Consider the following 20,965-nt stretch of genomic DNA (forward strand, 5'->3'; position numbering starts at 1 on the left):
AGTAAAACATGCAGACGTGGTAGTGTGGCAAATAGATTCCAGCCTTAGTATGTAGCGGGAGAAATTCAAGGGGACAAATCAAGTGTTTAAATTACTCAAGTAGAATTATGTGCTTAATTATTATGTCTCACATGAGAAAGTTTTTGCAAATCACAGTGAAGTGGTAATTACACTCGCAGACACACTGCAGCACGTTTTAATAGACCACAGAGCCTCTACACCTTCCAGCCTGAATGCGGTCAGGTTTTGCTATGGGTTATAGACAAGTCCTTGTCTCAGAACTGCAAGCCGGTGGACAAATCCAAACGAAGGCAGCAGAAAGGGATGATGATATGGAATAAAACCGAGTGCTGGGCAAATTGCATTTTTTTTTTTTTTTTTTTGAGACACAGTCTCACTCTGTGGCCCCAGGTAGAGTGCAGTGGCATCATCATAGCTCACTGCAACTTCAAGCTCCTGGGCTCAAGTGATCCTCCTGCCTTAGCCTCCCGAGTAGCTGGGACTATGGGCACATGCCATGATGCCTGCCTAATTTTTCTATTTTTTTTTTTGTATACATGGAGTCTCTTTCTTGCCTAGACAGGTCTAGAACTCCTGAGGTCAAGTGATCCTCCCACCTCAGCCTCCCAGAGTGCTAGGGTTACGGGCATGAGTCACCATGCCCAGCCTAAATTGTCTTATTGAAAAGAGATGCTCCAAAGTCAAAAGAATGTGTATGGCTTGGTTTCACTTTATCTGTTACCCAGCTGACTACCTTTGAGACAATAATGCCCTCATCAGAGATTACCTCATTCTCCAGAATCCACTTACATGTTTTCTAGAATGGACCACAACCATGCTTATGGCTACGGTCTGTCCATTTCTAACAAAATTTAGCACTTTTTTTTGAAAGGGAAATCATAGTATATATTATATGCTACTAAATCAAAACGCATCCAGTTAAATTCAACATCATATTGGGTTATGGCTGGTAGAATTTGGGGTAACACCCTTCTCCAATACCCTCTTTTCTAAACCGAATCCATCTTACTGACCTAGGTCAGAATATTAACTAGAATAAGTTTATCTTTTAGTTCCCCAGCATCCTGTTTTCATCATTTGCCTTTCTGAAATAATCTTTTCCTTTACTCTTCCCACCCTGCCTAGGCCTGGACAGGTGTGAGGTGTTCTCAACAGGCATCATGTTCTTGACTGATTCTGGTTCTTCAGAGCTGCCTACACCACCCTTCTCATAGAATTCCATTTTGCTTAAATTAGGCAAAGTCTATTTGTGTCTCTTGCACCTAAACAACCACCATCTAATATAAGAAACTAACCAAAATTTCGTAAATATATGTATTTATATAACTAACCAAAACGTGTGTGTGCATATGTATACATACTATTTTTTTTGAGAATTTACCATGTGAGGCTCTATTCTAAACTCTTAGCATGCAGTTATTCTTTTATGCTTAGTTTATGGTGATGCCCTTCTTTGCCCACATTTCAGCACTTTCATGCCTATTCCCTGCTATATTTTTTTTCTGTTTTTCAATGCATGTATCTCTTTCCAACATACCTTATAATTTTCTCATTAGGTTTGTTGTTTATCTGTCTCGTCTCACTGGAATGCAAGCTCACTGATGTATCTCAAATGCTTAGGACAGTCTCTGACACGTGGCAGAGGCTCAATAAATAGGTTTAATTAATTAATTAATGAGCTACAGGCCATTATTTAATTTATTATGAATATTCCTTTAAATTCACAAGGTTCTCACATTTTACCTTGCAGAGGTAAAATGTTTGTTCTCTTCTCTAAAGCTTTTTAAGTATGGGCTAGATTTTCACATCTGTGTTCTTGCCCAGCAACAGGGGACTAGATCAAATGACCTCCTGAGAGCCGTCTGGCCCTTGACATTCTAATTCAATTCCACTTAAATGTCCTAAAAGTCATTTGTGGAGAAATTCTTTTCCTCCTCCTCTCCCCTGATTGGAGTGCACATTTATCTAATTATTTCCTTGGTAGATTGACCTAGCTTTAAAGGAACATGGTGTCAGCTCTCATGCATTTTTTCTAAGCACTCACTTTATAAAACTAAGAGACTAAAGACTCAGCTCTCTAGGGAATTAAATTGCATTCAAATAAGATTAAGGATTTTTGACTCACAAAAGCAAGGACAATCAGAGGCTGAGAATTGTTCAATTGTTCAATTGTTCAGCAAACTAATCCAGACAAGTGATTCACAATGGGACTCTCAGAATTGGTCAGGGAAGAAAAATGCCCATGGAAGGGATGGGCAGGCTGGACTGAGTTAGGGGAGCCTTCTTCCTTCTGGGGCTGAAACCCTGTCCCCCACTTCCCGGATGGTGATATGTTTAGCTTCTAAATGTATTGACTGCTGCCCAATACCCTCCCACTGAACTCAGGGAGAGACTTAGATTAGGTCTTTTTTTTTTTTTTTTTTTTCTGAGACAATCTCGCTCTGTCACCAGGCTAGAGTGCCGTGGCATCAGCCTAGCTCACAGCAACCTCAAACTCCTGGGCTCAAGTGATCCTCCTGCCTCAGCCTCTCGAGTAGCTGGGAGTACAGGCGCATGCCACCACGCCTGGCCTTAGATTAGGTCTTAAAAGCCAGGCATGGTGATTAGTTCCTCTAAACAAGTACTGGATTGGTGAAGTAGTGTCAGGTGGAAAAACAATGTTAATGTGGATCAAAGGAAATTTGTCACCCCTTGGTTTGGAGCAAGATTTCTTAACCTCTTATGGACCATGAACTCCTTCTCAGGATAATGTTTTAAAAAGGCTAAAACAGAGAGCATAAGATTGCAAAGAAAACTAATTATGTTGAAATACATTTGTCAAAATATTTTTTCCCAAAACAGGTCAGTAATATGTGCATTTATTAACACATTAAATTTCAAGGGCCAGTAGGAGGCCTGATAATTACTGTAACTTTACACTGTTGATGAGTTTAAGTGATAGTATAAAGTATCTCAACAACTCTAATGTGATATGAAAACATTTACAATTTATAGAAGTGTTAAAGTCACTGGTATAGCTACTACTATAATAATATAATAAGATAATATTAACAATAAGAAATATAATATATAACCAATTACATATTATAGTACTATAATAATATAATATTATTATATTGCAGGTTTGTTGCCTACGTTTGTAATTGAAGAAAATGCTAAATTTCAGTGACATGTGAATGAAAATAATGATGTCATTGTTTTTCCCATTCAAATTCATGGATGTCCCCCAATCTCTACCCCAGGTTAAGAACTCCTGATATAGATATTGGAGTAACAGAGTCTTTGGAGACTTCTCGCTAAGCAGTACACCCAGCTTCACTGTGAGATGCCTGTGCTTGCTGACATTTGTTCTAACTGTTCCCAATCCACTGAGAAATGTTCTTGTTGGCTCAGGTCAACATTGAGAAAATTCAAAAAGTTGGGAAAGTATCAGTACCTGCCATGTGTGTTTTATGCTTAATGAAAAAGCCTCTTTACGTTGGCAAACAAAGGGCCCCATGTTGTCATAACAGAGTAGTAAGAGTTCTGGCTTTGGGCTGACCCCCTTGTCCTGATGTGCCCAGGACTGTCTCTGTTTTAAAACAGGAAGTCCCATGCTCCAGGATCCCCTCAGTCACCTGCAAACCTGGATGGTGGGTGGGTGCTTTGGAGCCAGAAATAACAGCACAATCTTGGTCAACTTGTTTACCCCTCTGAACCTTAGCATCTTAATCTCAAAATGGGGAAAAGAATATCATTCCCACAACATTATAATAAGGGTTAAATGAGGTTTTATATATATATATAAAAGGTTTTTTATATATATATATAAAATGCTCAAGAAACAGTGGCTTTTATTACCATTGCTGCTGCTGCTGTTGTATCAACTCCCTTCTCTCTGCCTGACTCCATCCCCCAGGAAGAGCCTCACCTTCCCATGTGCCTGTGCAAATTGTATGTAGTCTTTAAGACCCCTAAGAAAGTCCACTTTTTCATGAAGAATTTGCTAACGGCATGCACATTAATGGAATAATGTATTAGGTTGAACCATATGAAACTCACAGTTTTGCAGGACAAATCCACAGAAAGAGAAAGAACAGATGTGACCAGGGAGTAGGGGGAGGAGGGAATGAAGAGTTCTTATTGTATGTAATGGGCACAGAGTTTCTGTTTGGGATAATGAAAAAATTCTGGAAATGAACAATGGAGATAGTAGCACAATGTCGTAAATACTCAGTGTTATTGAATTACAAACCTAAAAACAGATAAAATGGTAAATTCTATGTTATGCATATTTTATCACAATTTTAAAAAATTCATATTTGGCTCACATGTGTGGCTCACATTATATTTCTATTGGATAAAGCTATTCTACATCTTAAAAAACGACCAGGCAAACATGTCCTTCTGTCTACATTACTGGTGGTGTTTGAGAACTCAGTCTTTGGAGTCAAAGACTTTAGGATTTGAGTTCTGACTGGCTAAAAAAACCCTGGGCAACCCCAGAATCTCTGACAATCTCAGTTTCCTCATCTGCAAAATGCACATTATAAAACGTATCTCATAGGGTTATTGTAAATCTAAAAGAGAATGTATATAGAATATGTAGTATAAACACAAGAGGTGAATAAATGGTACCCATTGCCACAGTAGATGAAAGCAGGCCTTCCATTGTTATCAAGACCTAGCTAGCTATTTTGCGAACTCCTGAGGAAAAACCCAAAAGGCTCAATAGCATTCCACTTACGTGGATGAAAGCTTAATCGATAAATGCAACCCCCTTTCTAGGGACTGTGGGAAAAGAGCTCAGTTCTACTCTACAAAAATAGGGTTCAAAATGAGCTGGTTACGCAGCAACTACCCAATCAGTTACATGTGCAAAGAAGTCTTGAAAGCTAGCAAAAGTCTGATGCAGCAACTACCCAATCAGTTACATGTGCAAAGAAGTCTTGAAAGCTAGCAAAAGTCTGATGCAGCAACTACCCAATCAGTTACATGTGCAAAGAAGTCTTGAAAGCTAGCAAAAAGTCTGATGGGGGGAGATTCTTGGAAAAAATTCAGAACTCCTGATCCTGGGATATTCAATGAATACAGCCATGCTGGTTATTAAGGTATTAAATATTTTTGTAGCAGTAGGTAAACAGCCACTGCCAGAGCCCTCCAAATTGCCCCCTTGACCACCCTAGCTTCCCTGGCCCCTTCTCTGGATCCCCTCAAACCTTCTTACATTTCAAGAACTAAATGCCTACTTTCCTAAGGGGGATCCAGCTCTTTGGCTGGCACCCATTCCTCTGCCATACTGCTTATTAAATATCTTCAATATTTCCCCTGCCTGACTCTCATTCTACAGCTAAAGAATTTGCCTGAGACATCAGCAGCCCCTCTTTGTACTGACAGGTTAGGGAGTACAGAGTGAAGTGAAGAATTGGCAAATAACCTGACCCTGCTGGATAATTCACCTATTATTTGAGTACAGGAATAAGTTTTTTAAAGAGTTTAAATTCGTGTACAGAAAGTCTCTAAATCAAGGGTTGCAAAGTCCTGTGGAATGGCCAAATCTGGCCTGCAAATGAGTGTTCTTGAAGGACCAGGAGTGTGTAACAATATTGAATTTAAAGACTAAGAAGAAAAAAAAAAATGTTGGTTCATCACAGCTTTCTTTCACCCATTTATCTTGTCCTACGCCTCACCTGGACATTTGGAATCCCAGCTGTTCCCTGAAGATGGTCAAGTGTGAAACCCTGTTCTAAGTACATATAATACGATATCAGCTCTAGTAGTGTTTACTCATCCACGTAGGCCGACACCCACACAGTCCACGACTTGAGCTATGTTTCTTTTTGGTGTTGAGAAATGGATATGCAAAGCTATGTTCAAAGGTAGCCAATTAAGATTAACTAACCATTTCACCAGACTTACACAGGTCTAATTAGATTTGATTCATCTTTAATTGTATTACCAATGAGCACATTTTGATGATTATTTTAAGTCTTCCTTACTTCACAGTAGACAAATGCTCATCTCTTCCCCTTGGGCTTTTTCCCCTGCCTCGGGATGGTGTGGTGACTCATCACAAAGAGTCTGTGTTCTCCCTACACCTTTGTGCCATTAAGGAAAGCCCATCCAAGAGCTGGGGATGGAATCTGGGGCACTGGGGTAGCTCTGGCTTTGGGCCACCTCCCCAGATTATTCATGTCGAGCCAGGGTTGGTGAGTGTCCAGCCACAAAGATCCAAAACCAAGACTCAGGGGGAGATGCTGGCCTGAAATAATTGCAGAAACTGCCACTGGCGCCACTGACTTGGAAGCTCCCAGTAGAACCACATGACTTCAGCTCAGGTCCAGGTGCCCCCTGACCCACTACCCAGAACTCTTGTGCTGACTATGAAAGGAGCTCCCAGGAGCCCTGGGAGAGATGCTGATGTCTCTCTGACTCAGTGTAGACCTGGTGCTTTGAGTCATTCCTCTCGGCCACCCTGCAAGAGCTTTAGAAAGCCTTGTGATTTTCAGAATAAACAGCAACCCCCAATCTCTAATTTTCCCCTTGCTGCACTCTTATAATTACCCCATTGGTGTTAAGTTGATTGTATGTTTTTAGTATATTTACTGAGTACCTGTTATGCACAAAGCACTATGAGAGTCCTGGTAGGGGGATACAAGGTGAACAGGACAGAGCCTGATCTTCATGAATGAAGAGCCACTTAATTGGAGCCACTTAATATTGGCCATTGGGAGGAAAGTCATCAGAAGAATTCTATGGCTTTGGTGAGAGTCAGTGGGAGAGAATGCTGTGATCAAGTCACATCATCTACTCTGATACAGCACGGGAGGGCGGCACAGTATCCTCCCCGACCAATAGCCTCATAAGGGAGATAACACTCTTGAAATCACCTGCTCGTCTCTAATTACATACAGAACAGACAAAAATAATCACTACAATTTACTCTGTACCAAATACATGCAAGACGTTAGGGAGGTGCTTAGTAAGCATTTACTCTCATCTCTTAAGAACACTTGGCACTGCCTCATCTTGGTCACTAATAACTATTTTTAGGCCTGGAATGTGACCTACATGGTCTTCAAGATTATCCCAACTTCAGATGCAAAGATATCTCAAACTCTCACATTTCTACCGTGTGGAATCAGAAGAGGTATACCAGCAGTCAGAAGACTCAGATGCTCATAAGCCGTTTGACATTTACAGCCCACAGTCTCTAAAATGTAAAACGCTGGGGGGTAATGTGATGATTTCTCAAGTCCCTTCCAATTCTGCAAGTCCTATCTCATTTCATTAACGTGTCAATGGACTGAACAAACGCAGTTAACAGAAAACGACACTTCCCCCCTCCATAAATATCCAAGAGGCCTAATTGTTTGCTGTCATCCTGAGAAAGGACAGGGATGCTGCCGAAGTGACCCCGCAAAATCCATCTGGGTAAGTTTTGGAGTCTCCTGGGTTTGGGGAAGATACAGTCAGGAAAGTCGCCTAGGGTACGATGACCTTAGTACATAGAGTAAAATGAGAGCGTTATTTGTCTCTAGTAGTTGTGACCAGGTCACTGAAGGTATGTGAGGGGAATATGTTCTTATAAAAGCTACAAAATTCTTAACACTTTTAATTATGTTTGGGGCACCCAGCATTATAGAGCCAGCTGAGTCGGCATTATTGAAAACCTTGTCAGCTGCCAGTCAGTGACTCAGCCAGCCAAGGAAGCTCTTGGGAAAGTTTGCTCATTTCTTTATTCAGGCTGTTTGTCCATCCACGTAATTTTAGGAGTGTTCTTTAGAACAATCCAACAGCAGTTAATCCTAACAAATAACAGCTTTTTAATTCCAGACTATCCTTCATCACATAAGAGTTAGACTAGAAGATAGCGAAGATGCTTCTAGTTCTATTTTTTAACCTTTCTAAAAAATCATTTTGAAGAAATATGGGGGCATTTGATATGTGGAAGCAGGAAGAAATTTCTTTTTTTCAGATGATGATTCGTTAGGTAAACTGTGTTGGAAAAACACAGTAAAACTTAAAAACCTAGAGGATGTTATTTTCTTTTATTGATTTGATTTAATGTTTTGCATATTTATATTTCAGCTGAAACAGCAATTCTTCAGGTTAAATCAAAATCATTTTAAAAGCTATAACATTCTAAGCTTGATATTAAATTTTGTAGGTTAGAGGAAAGGAATTTTCATCACTTAAAAGGTAACTACTTACATTCTAGCTGACATGGGAAGGAAAAACTCCAGAACTTGCTTTGGTAAAGTCACACGTTGATATTTGTGCCAGGGGCAGCAGTTTTATGTTTCAGAACATCAAGTGTAAGGAAAGGCTGGCCTGCGATGACATGTTTAATGTCACACCTCAGAACCCAGTGCTCTTCCATTAAAAGACAATCCCCTGGTGTTCAAATGTGTCAATCAAGCATAAGGTTTGGCTCTCTCAAGAAAACTTTGCAAGAAATAGTGTCTGAAGCAAGGAGGCAGTTTTTATTTCCCTGATCTTAACATTCTGCTCAGCTCCCCAGCCAATGAGAACCTGGCATAGCTACCCAGAGAAGAACTAAATGGGCTAGGGTCAGCTGGGGGGTTCTTCTGTAGGTCTCATCTGGCATCACACACAAAACTGCAGTCATCTAGCTGGGGTAGGATGTTCCACAGTGGCCTCACTCACGTGTGCAGCATTTGATGCTGGCTCTAGCTTGGCTCACATGTCTCCAGAAAGATATCCTGGCTTCTTCATATGGTAACAGGATTCTGTAAGACAGGCTCCAACCCAATGCACAAGCCTCTGCTTGCATTATGTAGTTTTTTTTTTTTTTTTTTTGGAAGACAGAGTCTGTCTCCCAAGCTAGTGTATAGTGGCATCATCATAGCTCACTGCAACCTCAGATTCCTGGGCTAGAGCAATCCTTCTGTCTCAGCCTCCCAAGTAGCTAGGACTACAGGCATGCATCACCACACCAGCTAATTTTTGTATGTTTTGTAGAGACGGGGTCTCACTCTTGCTCAGGCTGGTCTCAAACCCCTGGCCTCAAGCTATCCTCCCACCTCGGCCTCCCAGAGTGCTAGGATTACAGGCGTGAGTCACCGTGCCTGGACTGTAATACATATTCTGATGTCCCATTAGCCAAAGATCAGTGTGGAAGGGGACTGCACTAGGGCACGGAGGCAGGAAGGCATCATTTTTCAGGGGCCATAACTGCAATAACCCTCCACAATAGGCAACGGTAGATGGCAGAACAAAATGTTTTATAATTAACCTTCGTAGCATGAGTAAAGGAACAGAAGAAGTAGGCTCCAAGACTTGGGATGCTGCCTCTGGTTTGGCTTCTGAAAATACTAGGGAGAATGATGCAATCATTTCCTCCCCACACAGTGAGGTCCTCAGCCTTGCTACTGAAAATTGGCTTGCTCAAAACAAACTGGGTTTTTCCAAAACATTCACTTCCCTAAGCCAGTCTAGGAACAAAGTGAGTCCAGGCTTCTATTTTCCTTGTTTACTCATTTCTGATGGTCTGAATTAGTTTCCAGATAGTTCTGAAAGCACCTGTTATGCACAGTTAAAACACAACAAAAACTCCTTTTTTCTCGAGTGAGGTCATGGAGTGCTATTGCTGTGAGCAGAAAGACAGAAATCAAATGTTTATTTGATTATTAAATCAATAACTTAAAAAGCATACAGTGGCATCAGTGACTCACTCCTGGACCTTCAAAATGGAGAAACTGCCTCAGTTTACTCACCAACCTGAGCAGTCCAGCTATGTAATGGACATTCTAAAACATACTTGCTTTTCAGAGATTTGTCAAAGAGAGCATGCGTGAGATCAGAGAATTGCAAAGTTGGAAAGAATCTCAGCAGTTTCCCCTTTGGTGGTCAACTCTTGGTCTAAATTATTCAAGACAGACGGACGATTATGTTATTTTAAAGTCTTAAACTGATGTTTGCCTATTGTCAAATTCCTCTCCCTCACCACACATCCTTTTTTTTTAATGATATAATAGAAATTGTGATCTCTGGCTCACTCGATCTGTTTCTAAATCTACATAAGATAAATGGAACCTGGAAGTATTTTAGAACGTGGCCAAATCCATACAGATCTCAGCGTCATGTGCATGAGAGAGAGAGAGAGAGAGAGAGAGAGAGAGAGAGGGGGGAACTCATTCATATGCAGCATATCTTCCATAATCAAACTAGTCATTTAATATGCATGTGCCTCTTCTAAAAATTTCCTCATGTGTATAATTATATGAGGAACAAGTAATGTTCATTGTGTGCTTATTGTGTGTCAGGCAGTGGACTAAGTGTCTTAGAATTTGGAATTTCAGCACAGATATTGTGTGTCAGGTTGGGTTCATATTGAACAGTAAGCTCACCAACAGATGAGGGAGGTATTAAAAGAGAAATTTGAGCCAATAAAGCAGCTGTTGGGGACCAGGCAAACATCAGTCCTATCATTTTATGGCAGCATGGAAAGCCACAGAGCAGGAAGGAGATTTTAGTGCTTCTTATACTTGTTGAATGTCTTTCCCCCCAAATATATATGAACGTGCAAAATTTTGCACACAATTCCAGGGGTTCTCACCGAGACTCTGAAACCTAATTGTGGGCTCCTTGTACTCCTAGATTAAGAAAAAGAGAGAAAGACAGAGAGGGAGGTTGATTCATATGAGAAGCCTTCTGTTGGCAGATACTTGACATGCATATCTATATACCTTCACTGTGGCCGTGAAAGACAGGCATGTGGTAGCCATTTGGTGATAAGGGAATCAAGATCCCCAAGAAATTAAACATCCACAAAGATCACACAGGTAGCATGTAGTAGGCAAAATTCAGAGTTGCATCTTCCTGTCTTCACATTCTTAGCATAAGGATAAATAGAGTTCCAGAGACTAAAACACACCAGGGAAAGGCCTTTTCATAAGAAGTCATTTATATTAGCAACCACCTAAGTCTCCAACACTAGTTACCATTGAACATATTATGATTCATCCATACAATGGAATACTGTGCAGCATTAAAAGTCATACTTTCACAAAGTATTTAATGACATGTTCATGACAGCTAGATCACAGAGCAGGATTTAAATACGAACATTCCACATAGTCTATACGGTCATGCATCACTTAATGATGGGCATATGTTCTGAGAAATGTGAGAAATGCAAGAAATGCATTGTTAGACAATTTCGTCATTGGGAGAACATCACAGGGTGTACTTACAGAAACCTAGATGGTATTGCTCCGAGGCCCCAAACTTGTACAACATGTTACTGTCCTGAATACTGTAGGCAACTGTAACACAGTGGCAAGTGTTTATGTATCTAAACACAAAAGGTACAGTAAAAATACAGTATTATAATCTTATGGGACTGTCTTCTATATGTGTTCAGTTGTTGACCAAAATGTTATTATATAGCACATGACTGTGTATGTAATGTATACATATCCAGAGAAAACTTTCACAGTGGAAAAGAAGTGATTTTTTCTTCTTATTAATTCATCTTTGCATTACAATGGCCACTTATTATTTTTATAATCAGAAAATAGTCAAACTATTTTTTAGTTGAAGTATAGTATTATACTTGGACATCCAAACTGTCATCTAAAGCGCAGAATAAGGACGCTAGAAAGGACTGTAGCGCTATCTCTTTTTTTTTTTTTTTTTTTTAGGGGGACAGAGTCTCACTCTGTCACTATCCACTATCCATTTTTACCGATGGGAAAACTAAGGCCCCAACAACTGTGACCTAAATTTAAACAAGGGCTTGCACAAAAGTTGTATGCATAGTATAGTCTTTTATTTCTCCTTTTTATGTGCCTTATGGAGGAATACAATCTTATCTGGAAAAAAATATTCCCACACTGAAGCAATGTTTTGAATCTCTGTGGTTACCATGTATATGTGAAAACTAAAGTAGGGCTCTAATTAGAAAGACAGATTGCCCTGGCCCCTGCAAACGGTCTGTCTTCTGTCCTTCCCTTCTGTGGTCTCTCAGTGCATCTTGCCAAGGGGTTGGGGCAGGGGACATCCAGTTTCACCCTACCCAGGATTTGAAACCAAGAGAGCAGAACAAACAGCTTCCATTTTGGAAAGCAGTTTACTGAAAGTGGTTCCTTTATAGGAATCTCCCTCTGTACGTCCCTTCTAGAGCCAGAGGCAGGCAAACAGCGTAACACCCAAGTGGCCCTACTTCCCCAGCAGAGCCCACGAAGGAGACTCATTCTGGCAATGGCTACAATGGATGAATTTCAGCCTCTGGTGAATATTCAAATATGTGTACATTTGTTTCCCTAATTGCCATAAATATTTACATTGTCCTTATCAGTAGGTTACATTATATATTTATTTAGAACTATCATTTACAGTGTTCTCCTCTAATTGGGAAATGAAACAGCTGTTTGGCACTTAAAAGGAACATTTCATGTCCCCATTGAGTGATCACTTAAAGAGACCAGGGATTATAAGTATTTACTTTAGGATTTCTAAAACAGGGCTGACCAGTTCTAGGCAAAAGGAAAATGATTTCTTGGGAATCTTCTGCTACAATAGATTATCGATATATTTGGGAACAGTGATGAATGGAAGAGCAGCTACTTGAAATTAAAAGGTATTTGTCACCAATTTAAATGGGACTGGGTAATTGTGTAGCTTGTTTCAGTTCCAATTGTGCTATTTACTCAGTCACAATCCTCGCTGTGGGGTGTGTAACAGTGATTATGCAAATCCGAGGGGTCACGCCTTGATTTGCTAACTAGTTTACCAGTTAGCAGCTCAAGGAAAATCTCATCAAAATTGATTGTTTATTTCAAAGGGAAAAAAATACCTCTTTTGAGATATTTTTGCCATTAGTTCAAATTATAAAAACAAAAAATAAAATGTCTAATATTTTTAAACAGCTAATTGGTATTATATGAATGATATTATACACCAATGTATATAAAAAAGACTTAAAACCAAGTTTGCATTTTTTTAATTAAGCTGGCTATAAAGTCAACATTTCTGCTTGTATTTACCTACAGGAACTACAAAATACATGAATATTGGCTTTTTCTGGCTCTGCCCACGTAAAAAATGTATTGTTTATATATGAAAAACTGACTACAGCTTGGGGGAAAAACTCAAAATGAGTTCACACTTAATGTAGCTATGTTAATATAAGAGAAAATAGCTGAGTTTATTAATGCAATATCTAGTTAATAGTGTGTAAAGTTTAACTTCAAAATCATATAGGAGTAGTTTATTGTATACAAAATGTGGCTAGTTAAAAAAGATTGTTTAAAGCATAGCAGACTTAAGTAGATTTGTATCAACATTGCTTGCAAATCCACCATCATTATCAAATTATTTCATATTATCTTCAAGGGGAAATGGTTTTGCACCCAGTGGTAAACATAGTTTAGCACTCTACTTTAAAGGGGGGTGGGATGTTGTGTGTGAAGTGCGGAAATAACTCACCACTTTAGTTCATGGTATTAGACATTTTTGAATAATAGCCAAAGAGTTCTTGTCAGTTTCAGGAATTTACTGAGTACATACTTTCACTTTTCAGAAGTGGGGCTGAATCAAACTCTTAATAGAATGAGATCTAAAGTCTGTGTCATAGATTCCAGAAATGGCTTGAGGGCTCCTTTTAGAATTTCCACACACTGGGAATGTTCAAAAGAGTCAATAAAACTTAACTTTGGAGCCAAGCTGTCAGAGTGGGAAAATGACCACTTAAAGATTACCAACAGAAAAGACAGTCATGTGAAACTTCAGATAGTGATGGAGAAACCAGGAATAGGGCATAGCATCATGGTTACTAATGGGGCTTCCAAGTCAACAGTCCTGGATCAAAAGCCAGGCTCTTCCTACTTAGGTTGTGCCCTGTGACAAATCACGCAACTTCTCTCAGAGTGATTTATCTTATCTCTGCAATGAGTATAATAGCACCAGTTACCTCCCTCCCCTGGGTAGGTAATGTTGAATGCAGTTGCAAATGACATTTGTTTCTGTGATTCTCTGTTTAAGATCTAGCTCCTCTTTTAGACATTACGTTTCTTTAAGTCAAGGCCCCTGCTCATCCTTACATCCCCCCAGCAACAATCATATGCCTGGCACACAGTAGGTCTTCAATGAGGATCTACTGAATAATACCCTGTTTCATTGGAAAATTGTGGACAGCAAATGAAACAATTGATGTAGAGTGTTTAGTCCTGTGTGTGCACAGGATAAGTCTTGAATGCATGTGAGATGCCACTGTTAGGATTACTGTTATTAGCATTACATAAATGTCTGTTAAATAAATTAATAAACTGCAGGTTCTTTCAGGAGGTGAGGAGGCTCACCAGGAGACTCAAACTGGAGGACTAAGAAACTACGTTTTCTTTGTTCAGTTTGCAGGGATCAAGCCTAAGGAAATCACTAAAGTCTGGCTTCTCAGCCAGAAGACATACTTTTTGTGGGGGTCAGGACTTCGGGGCATCGAGGTACCTGAAGCAGGGAATTAATAGTTAGAAGGTTGCTTGTGATCTCTAAATCAGAACAAAGGGCACCGTCTCTATGCTCTTGCTGGGTGTACGATAGTGGCCGGAGATTTACCCTGATTCTACCATTACCTGTACCTTTCTGGTGGTTGAAAACTTTGTATCACCAAATACCAGGACTTTCTCTCTACCTTTAGAGAATAAAAGATAAATACTGGCAGATCTGTGTTATTTATGCCTAACATAATTTTGAAAGCAAAAAGAACCTTAAGGGGGGTCTATTTCCTTAAACTTAATACCCATTTTATAGATGATGAAAGTAAATCTCAAATAAATAACTTTCCCAAGGAAACCTAAACAGCTGCAAGGACCTGACCCTGGTTTCCTAAATCTAGTCCTTCAGATCATTATTGCACTTTATCTAACACTCCTTACCACAGGAGTCTGAAAAATGCCCCAACATTATTCATTTTCCAATCCCTGGAATCTGTACATATTGTCTTATATGGAAAAGGTATCTTTGCAAATGTGATTAAATTATAGATCTTGAGATCAGGAGATTATCCTGAGTTACCAAGGTGGACCTTAAGTGCCATCACATGTATCTTTATAAAAGCTAGGCAAAGGGAGATCAGAAACACATGGAAGGAAAGGTGATATGAAGACGGAGCACAGAAAGATGCGACGATGCTGGCCTTGAAGAGTGGTGTGAAATGGCCACAAATCAAAGATGCCAGCAGCCACCAGAAGCTAAAAGAGACAAGGAACAGATTCTCCCTTGGAGAAGGGAACATGGCTCTGACAACGCATTGATTTCTGCCCATGGGATACTGGTTTCCTTACTTTTGGCCTCCAGAACTGTGAGAGAATAAATTTCTGCTGTTTTAAACCACCAAGTTTGTGCAAATTTGTTACAGCAGCCATAGGAAACTAATATACCTATAACAACAGGAGTCATATTTTCCTGTTTAAAAAATCATAGGCACGTGATATAATTACCGGGCAAAATATTTTATACACAGACTGTCCTGGAAATTTCACACAATTCTCTTTCCAAAAATCACCTTTTGCAGCATAATGTCTCAGAGTTAATTGGGACTATAGTATTATTATTATTATTATTTTGCATTTTCCATATATTTAGAAGGCATTCTTGCTCATAACATTTTTGAGATTTTGAGATCATAAGATTTTAAGATTTTTGAGATGCCTTTATCTCTGCCTTTATTGTAAGACACACTTATCTTACAATCAGTATATACATAGATTATCATTTAGTATGTTCCTTTTGTAAAGAACTAATCCCATTATGATGATAGTATTAGCTTTAGTTTCGGAAGATGATTTTTTCAACTTTCTCTAAAACTTGGACATATTCCCTTTGGAGGAACTGTACCCCAAACAATTACCATAGCAATAGTCTCTCATCACTCTTCTTATGTACAGATTCAGATCCATTACATAATCTTGGCTTATATATAATTGGATGGTATTTTTTTTTACTTTAAGCAAAATGACTCTTTTTAAGCTTAAATCTTAAACATATGCTCACCAGTATTGCAAAGAATGCGGTAGTATTAGTTGAAGATTAGTAGGCTACCCCTTAGTTTTATAAGAAGCGCAATTATTTAAAGTAAATGGCAGAATAAAAGGATATTTCCTGCTAAGACTAGATTTTTTAAAAATAAATTTTAACGGAGAGTAGAATTTTTAATAGCCAACAGAGTATTGGCCCAAATGCTTTGTGATCATTAATAGGTCCCATATTTCTAGATATTAATTTCCAGTGGTAATGGGGTTTTATCTTCTGGAATTATATTGATTTGTGTATGTTTATCAGAGGTTGGCATGGCAAATAAGGGAAGAGAGTCAATACAGCTTATATAATAAACTCACTAATAAAAAATTAAATATTGTGACAAAATTTATACACTCATCTGTTAGATAATTTTATCAGGGGAACGAATAGAGAAAAATCTGGCATCCACCACTAAAGTAAGGAGAAAATACTCCCAAGAAAAGGGGAAGGGAATGAAGGCCATATTCTCTTCAAGAACAGCATAAATCATCTGTTATGTGAGCCCTAAGAAAGTACCATTTTGTAGATCAAAAATTGGTAGCATGTTAGCAATTCCCTATGATTCAGTTTAGTAGTTTGCATGGAATCCATTGGCCTTGGATAGTATAAAAGTGATCCTATTCAGTCATGCCATGGCCACTCGACTTTTTATAATCTATTTCCCCACTTTGACCCTTTGATCCGTCTACCTTTCATATGCCTAACACAGTTGTTATTATAGGATTAGGTATCAATATTTAAAGAGAAGAGTGTAGGATTATGTATTGGATATTTATCCAAAAAGGTGAGTTTTTTTTTTTTTTGACTTTCAAAGTGGCTAACCTTCTACATGGAACAATTTGAGACTCAAAAGTGATGAAAAACCCTTTAGAACAGAAAACTAGTGGGATTCAGATACAACCTCATCTCCCACTTCTTCCCCCACCCCCACTCCAACCCAGGGGAAAAAGAATCTTCTGCTGTTTCTTCTACCAGGCTCATCACCAGACCTTTTATAACCTGTGAAAACCAAAGAGAAGGAAGCACCACTGTGCCTTGGAAAGGAGCACGGATCTCCCTAAGAAAGTAATTATTTTAAATATTGCTACATTTGCCTCCACTCAATCTGGGGATTTTCCCCCCTCCCTACAGAATTAAGGTTCATTCATCTTAGCTGATTTTTAGAGGGGCCCTTATCAAATAAGAGACTGAGTGCAGGCAAATGTAGCAATTTTTACATATATGAGCCTTCAGTTCTCAAATTATAGACAAGCATGGGCACATTATGTGCATGATATATCTACCCAATTCTGCCTTTGTGAGAATATCTGAGTTCACATATGCAACTCACCCAAACGGTGTCTGGGATATAATAGACTCTTAACAAACACTAGTTGCTTTCTCTCCCCTTCTCCCATGTGTGCACCCACATGGTTTCTAATAAGAACATGAAATTGATTTGTTTTTATGAACACTTAGCAACCACTCGTTGACCACTGCATTCAAAACTATGCTCTGACTGGACTGTGTGTAAATATTCTACACTCTGCCCAGTGCCCCAGGAGGCTGGCCCTTAAAGACTACATTAACTGATTTTCATGCCTTCCACCTAACCGTGGGTTCAGAGAAATAGGAAACCAACAAAAGATGGAGGAAAGAGAGTCCATTTAAAGTTTATAGTCCAAAACTTCCCTCCCTGTCAAGTTGTCATAGTTCTTATCCAACAGGGTTCTCCACCCACCTTACATTCTCTCCTTCCCTCCCTCCTGATAACCACTTCTTTCCCTTGCTCCTTCAGGCCTAGAAGTGTACACAACACCCTGACATTAGTGGCCCCATAGTGTGGCACCATCCCTTAATTACTCCTTTATTCATCCCTCCCCAAAATACCCAATTGGACTGTACCATTGTTTTCCTACTGGGGCCATGACTAGCTCTGACATCACATAATGTGCCCATGCTTGTCTATAATTTGAGAACTGAAGGCTTATATATGTAAATATTCAGTAGATACACATACACATCAATGACAGGAAAACAATTCAGGTGTCAAAGGTCAGAAATGTCCTATTTGTATCAACCTACATGTCTCCAACACACACTGGTCTAGTACCCTCCAGAATGTACCACCCCCTTAGACAGCTCCGAGTATATCTGCATACTGGTCCCTCTGCCTAGAATCCCAGTCCCAACCCCGCCTCCCCCACCAAACCATTTCACCAACCAAAATCTTCCTATCGTCCAAGGTCCAACACAGATTTTATCTTTTCTGAAAAACTCTCGTTGATTCCTAGATGTCTCAGAATTTAGCTTGTCACCTTTGTTTTCCAAATGCCTCATTGAGAACACCTGTCACTATTAGGTTATTACAGCAGTAAGTTGTGTAAGTTTCTCCTTCTTCCTTAGCCCACATAGTATACATTTGTAGGTTCTGCCTTCACAGAATCTATCCTCCCTTCTTTGGGTGTCAGTATCCTGAGTTTCCTTCTGGGACCCACTCCGGCCCGATGATCCCCATCCCCATGGTCAAGTTGGAGCTGTCTCTACTCCAGCTCCAGGATTGGGCACGTGACCCAGGCTTGGCCAATCAGAGCACCACCTCCTTTGAATTCAGTGATTGGCTTATGACTGGGTCCATGATCCAATCACAACCAATCAAGGATAATCCCTGGACTTTTGCGGGAATGAGCAAGGGAAAGGAGCTGGGAGAGGGGAGAAGGCAGGGTATTTCTCTTTTCTTTTTTTAAAATGAGAACCGGAAGATATAAAATCTGGAGTCACAGTACAGAGAAAGCCTGTGTAGAAGTGAAGCAAACACAGAGGAAATCGGAGTAAAAAGCCTCAAAGAGGCCAAATCCTGATGACATTTGCTTGAACCACTTGGTTTGGCCAGCACAACCCCAGATCTCCCAAGTACCTGAGCTGATACATTTCAGTTTCCAGATAGAACCAAAAAATCCTAAACTGCAGCTATCTAAAAGAGCATCTGGCTTACTGGAAACTCATTACATAGAATCCTTGCAAACTGACATCTGTCCACGGGTCAAGGTCCTAGGACTAAAACCAAGCAATCAGGTTTACCTTCTTCCATTTGGTTTTAAGACCGACAATACTTAAAATGTGTTTGCTAAAGACAGAACTCTATGTTCTCCTCTAGCACATGTCACAGTCAGAGGGAGATGCACTGTGGTCCAGTAATGCACGAGGTAGCAAGGGCCAAACCTGATGTTTTCAAGGTGTTGAAAACTCATGATGAGCCTGCTGATTTTTCAACCCATCTGCTCAGCTGCTCTCCTAGATCATTTATGAATTTCTGTGTGGGGGAAATTGTTTGGGATACTGACTCTGTAGGAAAAATAAGATTGGGATTTTCCTTTCCAGTGTCCTGTTACTGTCCCTTATTCAATTTTATCTTTTCCTGGGCATTCTCCTCCAACAACAGTGGAGACACATTTTGGTGTATCTGAACAGCTCACAGTCATTCCCTTAGCTTTCACCTAACCCAAAGCAAAGGAGTGATAGAAGCCATGCTTGGGAATTTCACAGCCCACTGGACCAAAGGTGGGAGCCTGAAGTGAGTTGGGTCACTCCCACCCTACCTCCCCCAGGTATCTGGAGTTAGAGCATAGATAGAGAACAGAACTGAGGTTGGAACTACAACATATGGCCTTGGGAACTTCCCCACCATGTGGAATGAGGAGCAGAGAATGTGAGTCTACTGAGAAACAGAAATGAAGCAGATGTGCAGATAGAAGCAGAGGTGGAGAACGTGAACTCCCTGGTGATTGCCATCCCTCTGGTTGCCTAGTCAAGGCTTTTCTGAGCTCTCACTGCATTTCTGTTCACAGTCCCATCGCAACACATCTGCATCTTTGCACTAGAGCCTCATCTTCTTGATTAAACTGACTCCAAGTTGCTGTCAGTTCCAGGCAACCAAGAAGAAAAAAAAAAAACACTCATACATTAGCCAAAAAATTCTTAGCTGGGAAATCGCCTAGGTGAGAAGAAATATTCCAGTTGAGAGAAACAAAACAAAAATCATCAAGAAAAGTTGGCAATAGTCATTCCAAAAGCATTAAAGAGATGTTTCTCAGCTCTAAGGAGAGAAAAATAAAGCTTCTTAGTTGGCCAGCTGTGAAGAATAACATGGACTTCATCCATGAATTCACAGAGTCACTGAAAGTGAATTCCTTCTTGCAGTCTTCAGCCTGCAGCTGAGCCATGAAATGTATTCCCAGTTAAAAATTCCTTTCCAAGTGCCATCCCATGACTTCACAAAGTTGTCTGCACACAAGAGTAACTCTCAAGCTGAGAGATGTCATGTTTGCATCATCGCTGACACGCAGACAAGTATTCAGATGGCCCATTCAGTAAATGCCCCTTAACACGGAGGGGGCACATCTGATGGTTTGACAGCCTTTCTGTGCCTCTGTAAGTTGGAAATCCCCAGCCTGGCTCGTTAAGGAGAAACAGGCACGATTATTGTGTCAAAACACATTAGTGTATTTTATTCTGCCATTGCAGTTGCTTATTGGCATTTGATGAAGCTAAAGAGATTTTAGGTTATGAAATCTGCCTTTCCGGCTTGTCTTTGTTTCAAAGATATGTGTGCCATAACGTGGACAAGGAACAACACTTAAGTGTCTGGCCAATTCTCTCCAATCCACAAATGAATTGGCATCCTCAACAAAAAAAAATCTATCCCCGCTCTCTTTTTCTTGTCTGTTTGCTGAGTGAATGAGCTATTGAAAACAACACAAAACATGTCCCTTTTGTCCTCAAAAACAAAAAAAAAAAAGGCGACCTTTCCCTTACTTTAATTGTAAGATGATTATCCACGTTATTTGACATCCTTTTGAAATATCTGGATAAAAGTATAAATATCATGTTAATGAAATATACAGATGATACTAAATTGGGAAGTGCTGTTTTTGTTATTAAA

This window comes from Lemur catta, chromosome 18, assembly GCF_020740605.2.
Source record: "Lemur catta isolate mLemCat1 chromosome 18, mLemCat1.pri, whole genome shotgun sequence".
NCBI classification, from domain to species: Eukaryota; Metazoa; Chordata; class Mammalia; order Primates; family Lemuridae; genus Lemur; species Lemur catta.